Below are 12,571 nucleotides of genomic sequence, written 5' to 3'. Positions count from 1 at the left end.
CGACTGCGCAAGCGCGAGCAAAATGGGGTACTGGCTTAACCGTGTGCGATGCAAGTGCGTTGTAAAATCACCACGACTATGCAAGCTAAAGGTGGGTGAGTTTATTTAGAAATTAGGACAAAACCGTGTGCGATAGACCAGCTAGCTAGAAACATAAAAACAAACTACCCGCCGAGCGTTGCAAAAATCGGCGGTTCCGCCACTTTTTGTTATTATCATACACGCATATTCTTATTGGACCGTGCGCGATCTTGGACACTCCCACCCCGCATCAATTCCTTGACCCAAATTTTAGTAGTCGCCATACTTCAACCGTTGCCCACACTCCTCCAGCACTGACCTTATAGTAAAATTGTAGTAGCCGAGGCATTTGAACTGTCGCCCTCCCTCGTCCACCACCATCTCCGCCCACCATTACTAAAAATTTTAGTAGCCGTGGCGTATCCTCAAACACCACAACCCCCCCCCCACCACCACAACCACCACAGTCCCCCCACCCACCCCCTCCCCCCTGGAACCCTAGCTCGCGGCCACCACCGCCGCCGCCGCCAACCCATGCCAGTCTGCCCATTCCTCCTAGCTTAGATAATAAAGTTCAGGTTACCCAGCGATTCCCATACCGTCCCCCACTCCCCTGAGTTTTTACATGAGGCCTGCGGTATCCCTCCCCGCCAGATCCACAGCCCCTGCTCCAGAATGTCCCAGCCTAAGCTCGACCACGTATCCCGGGAAGCCTGACAAGCGTTTGGCCAAGAAGTGGTTTATCATGGCCTCTCTGGTTGACATTGGCGAGGTGGCTGAGGGAGTCTTGGATAAGGGGGTATCCGGACTGCCGGACTATATACTTTGGCAGGACTGTTGGACTATGAAGACACAAGATGGAAGACTTCGTCCCGTGTTCGGATGGGACTCTCCTTGGCGTGGAAGGCAAGCTTGGCGATTCGGATGTAGATGTCCTTCTCTGTAAACCGACTCTGTGTAACCCTAGCCCCCTCCGGTGTCTAGATAAACCGAAGGGTTTAGTCCGTAGGACTTATCATTATCATCAACAATCATACCATAGGCTAGCTTCTAGGGTTTAGCCTCTCTGATCTCGTGGTAGATCAACTCTTGTAATACTCATATCATTAAGATCAATCAAGCAGGAAGTAGGGTATTACCTCCATCGAGAGGGCCGGAACCTAGGTAAACATCGTGTCCCCAGTCTCCTATTACCATTAGCCTTAGACACACAGTTTGGGACCCCCTACCCGAGATCCGCCGGTTTTGACACCGACATTGGTGCTTTCATTGAGAGTTCCTCTGTGTCGTCGCTACAAGGCTAGATGGCTCCTCCATCCTTCAGCCACGCTGTCCTGGGCGAAACTTTTCTCCCCGGACAGATCTTCGTGTTCGGTAGCTTCGCACTTCGGGCCAATTCGCTTGGCCATCTGGAGCAGATCGATAGCTACGCCCCTGGCCATCAGGTCAGGTTTGGAAACCTAAACGACACCACCGACATCCGCAGAGACTTGATCTTCGACGGATTCGGGCCCGTGTCAGGAGCACCAAACAATCACGACGTGCATGACCTAGATCGGTAGTCGGATAGTATTCGGAACACCGCACCTGCTACCGCTCCGGACTTTGTTCCAGGGCGGGTCGTGCCTTCCAAGGACGGGTGGATGGACCCCGCCCCGGAGCCGCACACTCTTCGGCATTGGAGCCGAACACAGACTCCTCTCCTAAAGGGATCTGGGTCTCCAAACCCCCGGACTCATCTCCGGCGGTGTGTTCCGGACCGCGTGCACTCGTGCACATCGAATCTGACTGGGATCCAGTCATGGAGTTCAGCACTCACCCTTCGGAGACATGCTGGATTCACTAAAGTCTCTCTCCCTGTCAGAAGACTCCTGGCCGAACTATGTCCGGCCCGTGTGGGATACAGAGAACAAAGAAAATCGCGACCCACCCACCACCCACTTTATAGCCACTGTCGATGACCTAACAGACATGCTTGACATCGCCCCCAATAACATCAACGGTATGGACGTTGATGCAGGGGAAGATCTGGAACCACCGCCCACGCGGCGCTGGACTGCCACTTCATCATACGACGTCTACATGGTGGACACCCCAAAAGAGAACAATAGTGACAAAAAGGACATAGCGGAGGATAAACCCCCCGGACAAAAGCAAAAATGACGGCGTAAGCGCCGCCTTAGGTCTAGTCATAGCAAAAATAGCGATAACAACCCAAAACAGCATGACACTCCGGTTGATTTCGAAGACAACAACGACCATAGGGACCCAGCGATGGAGCAGGATAAACCGGGTTAGGCCGAACACAGCCCAGAGCAGATGCCCGTTCACAATTTAAAGGGCCGAACTCATCATGCTACCTCCAAAGAAGATAACAGTGCGGTTCATGATGCGTTCATCATCCTAGAAGAACATTCAAAGCAAGACAAACTCTGCAGAAAACTCCTGGCCACAGCACGGAGCCTGAAGAAGTAGAAGCAAAGACTTAAGGCCGCGCAGGATATGCTCAACCGATGATGGAATAAGGTGCTGGACACCGAAGGAAAACATGGAGATAATCGCCACACAAAGAGCTACCCAAATCACAAACTGCTACCCGAATTCGACAATGAAGCCGCAGCACCCGTTCGGTCCAAAAACAATATGGCTACTCAGCCGGACCAACCACCTCATGGCCGCGATAGAGCAGCCACTGATACCGCACATGATTTACGAGAGCTCCTGGACAAAAAGGCCAGTGCGGCCAGGTCCATCTATGGGTCCAGAGGACAGGCTCCGACGCGGGATTATGGTCACCACAATGATCATGCCGATCGAATACCAGTCCGGAATCACCACCGGGAGCAACAAGAGCCGGCAGCAGGCCGCGACACGGCCAGATACAGAGGGGCTGCACACCCGTGTGCTTCACGGATGAGGTGATGGATCATGAATTTCCACAAGGATTCAAACCCATGAATATAGAGTCATATGACAGAACGACGGACCCCGGGGTCTGGATTGAAGATTTTATCCTTCACATACACATGGCTCGTGGGGATAACCTCCATGCCATCAAATACCTCCCCCTCAAGTTAAAAGGACCAGCTCGTCATTGGCTGAAAAGCCTCCTCGAAAACTCAATTGGATGTTGGGAGGAACTTGAGGATGCTTTCAGGGCCAACTTTTAAGGGACCTATGTCCGGCCTCCAGATGCGGACGATTTAAGTCACATAATACAGCAGCCTGGAGAGTCAGCCCGCAAACTTTGGAACAGATTCCTCACTAAGAAGAATCAAATGGTCGACTGTCCGGACGCCGCAGCCTTAGCGGCCTTCAAACACAGTATCCGAGACGAGTGGCTTGCCAGACACCTCGGCCAAGAAAAGCCGAGAACAATGGCAGCCTTAACAAGCCTCACGACCCGATTTTGTGTGGGCGAGGACAGCTGGTTGGCCCGTAAAGGCAACAGCGACCCAGGCACATCCAAAATCCGAGATGGCAACGGGAAGCCATGGCACACCAAGAACAAACGTCGGAATAACGACAGTCCGGACAACACAGTGGTCAATGCCGGATTCAGGGGCTCACGACCCGGTCAAGGAAAAGAGCCATTTAACGGCAGTAAAGAGGAACCATCCGGCCTGAACAAAGTCCTGGACAACAACAACAACAAAGCCTTTAGTCCCAAACAAGTTGGGGTAGGCTAGAGGTGAAACCCATAAGATCTCGCAACCAACTCATGGCTCTGGCACATGGATAGCAAGCTTCCACGCACCCCTGTCCATAGCTAGCTCTTTGTCGATACTCCAATCCTTCAGGTCTCTCTTAACGGACTCCTCCCATGTCAAAATCGGTCGACCCCGCCCTCTCTTGACATTCTCCGCACGCTTTAGCCGTCCGCTATGCACTGGAGCTTCTGGAGGCCTGCGCTGAATATGCCCAAACCATCTCAAACGATGTTGGACAAGCTTCTCCTCAATTGGTGCTACCCCAACTCTATCTCGTATATCATCATTCCGGACTCGATCCTTCCTCGTGTGGCCACACATCCATCTCAACATACGCATCTCCGCCACACCTAACTGTTGAACATGTCGCCTTTTAGTCGGCCAACACTCCGCGCCATACAACATTACGGGTCGAACCGCCGTCCTGTAGAACTTGCCTTTTAGCTTTTGTGGCACTCTCTTGTCACAGAGAATGCCAGAAGCTTGGCGCCACTTCATCCATCCGGCTTTGATTCGATGGTTCACATCTTCATCAATACCCCCATCCTCCTGCAACATTGACCCCAAATACCGAAAGGTGTCCTTCCGAGGTACCACCTGGCCATCAAGGCTAACCTCCTCCTCCTCACAGCTAGTAATACTGAAACCGCACATCATGTACTCGGTTTTAGTTCTACTAAGCCTAAACCCTTTCGATTCCAAGGTTTGTCTCCATAACTCTAACTTCCTATTTATCCCCGTCCGACTATCATCAACTAGCACCACATCATCCGCAAAGAGCATACACCATGGTATATCTCCTTGTATACCCCTTGTGACCTCATCCATCACCAATGCAAAAAGATAAGGGCTCAAAGCTGACCCCTGATGCAGTCCTATCTTAATCGGGAAGTCACCGGTGTCGACATCACTTGTTCGAACACTTGTCACAACATTATTGTACATGTCCTTGATGAGGGTAATGTACTTTGCTGGGACTTTGTGTTTCTCCAAGGCCCACCACATGACATCCCGCGGTATCTTATCACAGGCCTTCTCCAAGTCAATGAACACCATATGCAAGTCCTTCTTATGCTCCCTATATCTCTCCATAAGTTGTCGTACCAGGAAAATGGCTTCCATGGTCGACCTCCCAAGCATGAAACCAAACTGATTTTTGGTCACGCTTGTCATTCTTCTTAAGCGGTGCTCAATGACTCTCTCCCATAGCTTCATTGTATGGCTCATCAGCTTAATTCCACGGTAATTAGTACAACTCTGAACATCCCCCTTGTTCTTGAAGATTGGTACTAATATACTCCGTCTCCATTCTTCTGGCATCTTGTTTGCCCGAAAAATGAGGTTGAAAAGCTTGGTTAGCCATACTATCGCTATGTCCCCGAGACCTTTCCACACCTCAATGGGGATACAATCAGGGCCCATCGCCTTGCCTCCTTTCATCCTTTTTAAAGCCTCCTTCACCTCAGACTCCTGGATGCGCCGCACAAAACGCATGCTGGTCTCATCAAAGGAGTCATTCAGTTCAATGGTAAAACTCTCATTCTCCCCATTGAACAGCTTGTCGAAGTACTCCCGCCATCTATGCTTAATCTCTTCATCCTTCACCAAGAGTTGGCCTGCTCCGTCCTAGATGCATTTGACTTGGCCAATATCCCTCGTCTTCCTCTCCCGGATCTTAGCCATCTTATAGATGTCCCTTTCACCTTCCTTCGTGCCTAACCGTTGGTAGAGGTCCTCATATGCCCGACCCCTTGCTTCACCAACAGCTCGCTTTGCGGCCTTCTTCGCCATCTTGTACTTCTCTATGTTGTCTGCACTCCTATCCAGGTATAGGCGTCTGAAGCAATCTTTCTTCTCTTTAAGCGCCTTCTGGACATCATCATTCCACCACCAGGTATCCTTATCTTTGCTTCTCCTTCCCCTGGAACAAAGTCCAACAGATTGTGCCAAATCCATGGCACTTCCGACAAACCTACAAATCATACCCACAGAGAATGTTGGGTCTTCAAGTAGGCCGACAAGTTAAATGTCGAACACAAGGGAAGGGAAACACCAAGCGAAGACGAGGATGAGCCTCGCCAGCCGAACACCAGGGGCCAGAAACAATTCCCACTGGAAGTCAAAACGGTAAACATGGTACACGCAACTCACGCAGAGTTCGTAGCCCCCCAATTTAATCCCTGGGCAACTTGCCCGATCACTTTTGATCACAGGGACTACCCGGCCAGTATCCCGCACGGAGGATCGGCGGCCTTGGTGCTCGACCCAATAATCGATGGATACCATCTCACTCGCGTCCTAATGGACGGCGGCAGTAGTCTTAATTTGATATATCAAGACACCATCCGCAGGATGGGGATAGACCCATCCAGAATAAATCAAAATAACGCCACCTTCAATGGAGTAATTCCAGGTGTCGTGTCCCATTGTTGGGGATCCCTCATGTTAGAAGTAACATTCGGTTCTCCCGACAACTTCAGACGCGAGAACTTACTCTTCAACATTGCTCCCTTCAGCAACAATTATCATGCATTGCGGAAGACCGGCCTTCGCTTGCTTTAAATCAATACTGAACTATGCCTACCTTAAACTCAAGATGCCCGGTCCATGCGGCATCATCACGGTTAGCGGAAACATAGAACGATATGCGGCAGTTCCCGCTGCCGGACTCTAGGCGGCCTCTCCCACCGGAATGCATGACCGGTCATTAAGACCACGGACACGGTTAGACGAGTCCAATACACCATCCTTCACAATGGCTTGGATAAACCTGAGCCAGAGGCTATACATGTGTCCCCATAAATAAAACGAGGGGTTGCAAACATGTAACACAAGCCCACAATCCGTCTTGCCTCGTTAACAAGCCGGATCTCGAACACTTCTCGAGCATAACTAACTTTTCGCACGTTTTTCCTTTTCATTCGTACAGACACTACAAGTGCGACACCCTTGCAGGATACGGCACAACGGAGACACAAGTGCAGACGTGCAGCAGGGCCCCGCCCACAGGTTTTTCTTTAGATTAAGCCCCAGCTTAAACCTTCTTTACTGTCTCTCTTGTTGCTCAACGTCCCATGGGTATTTTATACACCTGTACGGGACACTGGCGTTTTAGGCTTTTTTGCCACGACAGATCAATGTGCATACCTGGAATCACAGGGTCAAGGGCATTATTTAGCCCAATATATTTTATAAAGTCCAAATGCCTTCGGGAGTGTTTGGCATCACGAGTTTGGCCTTATATGCATCAGCTCCGAATCATGTCTTTGGTCAAATTTTGGGTTAGCCCGGCTCCTGGGTTTGCTGCCTTACGTTCCGTTATATCAACTAAGGCAGCCAAAGGAGAACTACTGCGATTGTGCCCTGGTTATTCCGGAGGAGCACCTCAGTAGAGAAAGCTGAAAAACTGACTGTCATGATATAGCGAGAGAATGGTCAACCACTCGAGGACTCATCGGAATCTATAGGACTCCTCCGCATTAACGAAGGACCGGTCTACTGGTCAAGTATGCGCACCGTATCCGGATGCACGCGGAAGTACCAGGGGCTATATAGTAGGCCTGCCTTTCAACTCCTATGGCTAAGCAAAAGTGTTACAACTATATAGTTCGGTTGCCTGGTTCGATGTGCGATCACCTCCTTAATGGACCAAGACGTTGGATCAAGTGTGTTTCTGCCTATCTTCTCGAACACCCCCGCATTACGTGTGGGGCTAAAGCCAACGACTGCTAACTTTCATGCTATATGAATACATAAACAACCATACATGAGACATTATAATACTTTCAGGCAAAAGTATAAAACACAGCCTCCATAATTAAATACATAATTGTTCATAACTAATAAGTTCGTCATTCAAACATGACATTCTTCGAACACTGAGACTCTATTCTACGGGCACCTTCTATGACCTGCTCAAAGTAGTGCTCAGCTGGGTTTTGGCTTCTGGCCGGACCCCGTGTTGCAATGCGGGTGCCTTCCATATCCGCCCAGTATGTCTTCACACGGGAAAAAGCCATCCGCGCACCCTCTATGCATGCCGATATCTTCATGGCATCAATCTGTGCTCTGGCGCCAAATAATTGTTGCACCAAACCAAAGTAACTGTCCGGCTTCGGCTCCTTCAGCCACAGATAGTCTATTACAGACCTCATTGCAAGGTCGGACAGCCTATGGAGCTCGACTATGGCGACCATCTTCTCACTCAAGGGCAAGGAGCGTGCTGGAGCATTAAATTGCGACCAAAAAAGTTTCTCCATTTTGTTATCCTCATGATCCTCGAATAACTTGGTCGCATCAGCCGCACTCTTCGCCAAGTCCGCATACTCATCTGCGGCGCTCCATAGCTTATCCAACAGAGCATACTTTGGATCTAAAAACTTCATCTGCAACACATAAGGACTTCCGGCCGCGATTTCTTCGGCTTGTCGAAGTTCCTCCCGTGCATCTCTAATCTGAGAACGCATCTCTTTAGCCGAATCCATCCCCTTCTTCAGGTCGGCCGCCTTTGTTTGATTCTCCTTTTCGAGAAGCTCATACTGGCCGGCGGCGTCCCTCAGCTCCACAGCCATCTCGGCTATCTTCTCCTCGCTTCGGAGATGAGCGGCATGTTCGGCTCTTAATTCTTCAGCTGCCTTTAGAGCAGCCGCATTGCTAATTCAGGCTTGTTCCTTGGCTAGAGCAAGCTCCGCCCTCAGGGCCTCAACGGCAGCAGTTCCACCTGCAACTACATCACACCACATTAGTATTTCAAACCTTATTGCAAAAGTAGATGTGGATATAGGAAAGCATACTCTACGACTCCTCGAATCGCTTGTTAACAAGAGGGACGTCGGCCTCCACAACGTCAATCTGCCGCATCAATTCGGCGCATTCAGCGGCCTGGTCTATTGCCGAACCCTTAGAAACCTGCACATCCATACAAGTGCGATCATTATCTGGGAGTGTGATCCTCCGTTTGCCGCCATAGGCTGGCATCCGCAGTCTCAGGGGCTACTATCTATATAGAGCGCATATATCGCATGCGGTTCAACTAAAAATTACGGCTTACCTCAAAGCCTTTGAGCAGGCTCCTAAAAGCTTCGTTTAAACCACTTGTGGCTGAGGAGATTTTCTCCAACACCGTACCCATTAGGGTCCGATGACCCTCCAAGAGATCAGCTGACTCCAGGAGGCCCGTTAATGTGTTCAGACGGACTCCGGACTCTCCCGGACCCTTTTCATTGTCCGCCAGGGGAGCCGAACGTGCTGGGCTCAGGGCGGCCGAAGTGTTAGCTTCCCGCCCCATTGGATCCGGACTCCTCCGTGACGATACCTCAGGGTCGCCCGCCTCATGGGGCGGAGAGGCTGGTGGGGTTTCACTCTCAATCATCTCTTGTAGAAGATCCCCCAAGGACGAACCCTGTTGAGATGAACTGCTGGCCGGACTACAAAAACAGGTCCTGGTTATTACTCTCTGAGGAAGAAGCAATAAGATCCTTGCTTAATTAAACTTAATGCTCGGTGGAGGGCTGGCCCGCTGGCGGGCGCTGTACAGCGAGGACGCCCTTCGAGGCAGGGTCCTTTGGCAAAGTTCTTTTCCCTTGTTTAGGCGCCCCATCTCCAAATCTTCAGAGGCGGCCCTCTTCTTCCCGCGGGGGGAGGAAACCTCAGAGTTGCCTCCCCGATTCTCCTCCTCTGTGGAGGCGCTCATTCCCCCGGTTCGGATGCGCAGTGTGTGAGGCCCACTCTTGGCCGCCCCGCTCTCCTCTTCAGCTTTCTCTGGTGGCACCCGACTAAGTGTCCGTTCAAGAATCCTGGCCATTGCCGGGCCGGGCGAACCTTCGGGAAGAGGGGCCGGACACCTGATCCTCTCCGCCTTTCTAAGCTAATCCTGGTTGCGGACAGTGTTTAGATCAATGCCATGACAAATATAAGGAAGGTGTTCGGTTATAGGGTTACTTACTTGGGTATCGAGGCGATTGCAGCTCAGGCCCCCATCCTTGGTGGTGTCCGGACACTTTATTCGTGGTCCGAAGAACAACTTATACATCCCTTCGGACGTCATGCCGAAGAAGTGCTGAATGGTCCGCGGACCTTCTGGATTGAATCCCCACATCCGGAGAGGCCGGCGTTTGCATGGCAGGATTCGCCAGACTAGCATTACTTGGATTATTTTGACGAGACTAATGTCCCTCTAGAGGAGATCTCGAATGCGGCTTTGTAGCATTGGTACATCTTTCGCAGGTCCCCAGTTTAGTCCCACGTTGACCCACGATGCTAGTTGAGGTGGAGGGCCCGAGCGGAAGGCAGGCGCGGCCGCCCACTTTGAGCCTCGGGGAGCTGTGACATAGAACCACCTGAGTTGCCATAAACCATATACCTCCGGAAAGGAGCCTTCAGGCCACGGGGCATTAGCGTTCCTGCTTATTGTGGCACCTCCGCACTCTGCGTGTCACTCCTCAATTATCTTTGGCTTCACATCGAAAGTCTTGAGCCATAAGCCGAAGTGGGGGGCAATGTGAAGGAAGGCTTCACACACAACGATAAATGACGAGATGTGGAGGATGGAATCGGGAGCTAGATCGTGGAAATCTAGCCCGTAGTAGTGCATGATCCCCCTCACGAAGGGATCAAGAGTGAGACCTAAGCCCCGGAGGAAGTGGGAGACAAATACGACGCCCTCGTTGGTCTCAGGAGTGGGGATAACCTGTTCGGGAGTAGGAAGCATGTGCTTGACATCGGCGGTCAAATACCCAGCCTCCCTGAGCTTCGCAATATCCTCCTCTATGACAGAGGAGGCCATCCATCGACCTTGATGGTCAGATCCGGACATGATCGAACATCCGGGGTGCTTAAGCTCGGGCTTTGAGTGTTGGAACTCAGGGCGCGAGATGTGCGAGCGTGGAGATAGAGGGATAGGCCTCGGCTCCTTTATAAAGGGGGAAGAATATCAAGCGTCCCCGAACATGGTCGTTCAGGACTTGCCTAAAAACACGGGGTCATGCCAACATGCACGGTTGGATTACCCATACCCGTATTGATGAGAATCCCGTAATGAGGGGGACACGGTCTCTGCTCTGACAGGACGTGCCACAGAAACCGCCTCGTGGTGTGTGCGGTAGCAAGTTGTAGGAACGATTCGAATAAAAACCGGACCGTGGCGTGATGTCGCTCTTCGAAGAATTGTCAGCAGATTGGATTCGTGGATTATTATTATTATCTCTACGAGGTTATATGGAATGTTATCTTGTAGAGCCGGACACGGTCCTTGTGTTCAGAATTTATCTTGGAATATTCGGAGATGGAACCCGCCTCGCAATGTCGAAGACAATCTACGCGCCGGACTCATCATCATTGAAGCCTGGTTCAGGGGATACTGAGGGAGTCCTGGATAAGGGGGTATCCGGACTGCCGGACTATATACTTTGGCCGGACTGTTGGACTATGAAGACACAAGATGGAAGACTTCATCCCGTGTCCGGATGGGACTCTCCTTGGCGTGGAAGGCAAGCTTGGCGATTCGGATGTAGATATCCTTCTCTGTAAACCAACTCAGTGTAACCCTAGCCCCCTCCGGTGTCTATATAAACCGGAGGGTTTAGTCCATAGGACTCATCATTATCATCAACAATCATACCATAGGCTAGCTTCTAGGGTTTAGCCTCTCTGATCTTGTGGTAGATCAACTCTTGTAATACTCATATCATCAAGATCAATCAAGCAGGAAGTAGGTATTACCTCCATCGAGAGGGCCCGAACCTGGGTAAACATCGTGTCCCCAGTCTCCTGTTACCATTAGCCTTAGACGCATAGTTCGGGACCCCCTACCGAGATCCGCAGGTTTTAACACCGTTCCTCTGTGTCGTTGCTACAAGGCTAGATGGCTCCTCCATCCTTCAGCCACGCTGTCCTGGGCGAAACTTTTCTTCCCGGACAGATCTTCATGTTCGGCAGCTTCGCACTGCGGGCCAATTCGCTTGGCCATCTAGAGCAGATCGATAGCTACGCCCTTGGCCATCAGGTCAGGTTTGGAAACCTAAACTACACCGCCGACATCAGTGGAGACTTGATCTTCGACGGATTCGGGCCCGTGTCAGGAGCACCGAACAATCACGACGTGCATGACCTAGATCGGCAGTCGGACAGTATTCGGAACATCGCACCTACTACCGCTCCGGACTTCGCTCCAGGGTGGGTCGTGCCTTCCAAGGACGGGTGGATGGACCCCGCCCCGGAGGCCGCACACTCTTCGGCGTTGGAGCCAAACACAGACTCCTCTCCTAAAGGGATCTGTGTCTCCGGACCCCCGGACTCATCTCTGGCAGTGTGTTCCGGACCGCGCGCACTCGTGCACATCGAATCTGACTGGGATCCAGTCATGGAGTTCACCGCCGCGGATATCTTTCAGCACTCACCCTTCGGAGACATGCTGGATTGATTAAAGTCTCTCTCCCTGTCAGAAGACTCCTGGCCGAACTATGTCCGGCCCGTGTGGGATACGGAGGACGAAGAAAATCATGACCCACCCACCACCCACTTTATAGCCATTGTCGATGACCTAACAGACATGCTTGACATTGCCCCCAATAACATCGACGGTATGGACATTGATGCAGGGGAAGATCCGGAACCACCACCCACGCGGTGCTGGACTGCCACTTCATCATACGATGTCTACATGGTGGACACCCCCAAAGAGGACAATAGTGACAAAAAGGACACAGCGGAGGATAAACCCCCCGGGCAAAAGCAAAAACGACGGCGTAAGCGCCGCCTTAGGTCCAGTCATAGCAAAAGTAGCGATAACAACCCAAAACAGGATGACACTCTGGTTGATTTCGAAGGCAACAACGACCATA

The sequence above is a fragment of the Triticum aestivum genome, chromosome 5B (genome assembly GCF_018294505.1).
Source record: "Triticum aestivum cultivar Chinese Spring chromosome 5B, IWGSC CS RefSeq v2.1, whole genome shotgun sequence".
Taxonomy (NCBI): Eukaryota; Viridiplantae; Streptophyta; class Magnoliopsida; order Poales; family Poaceae; genus Triticum; species Triticum aestivum.
The sequence above is the reverse complement of the archived record's forward strand: the minus strand, read 5'-3'. Positions refer to the sequence as shown.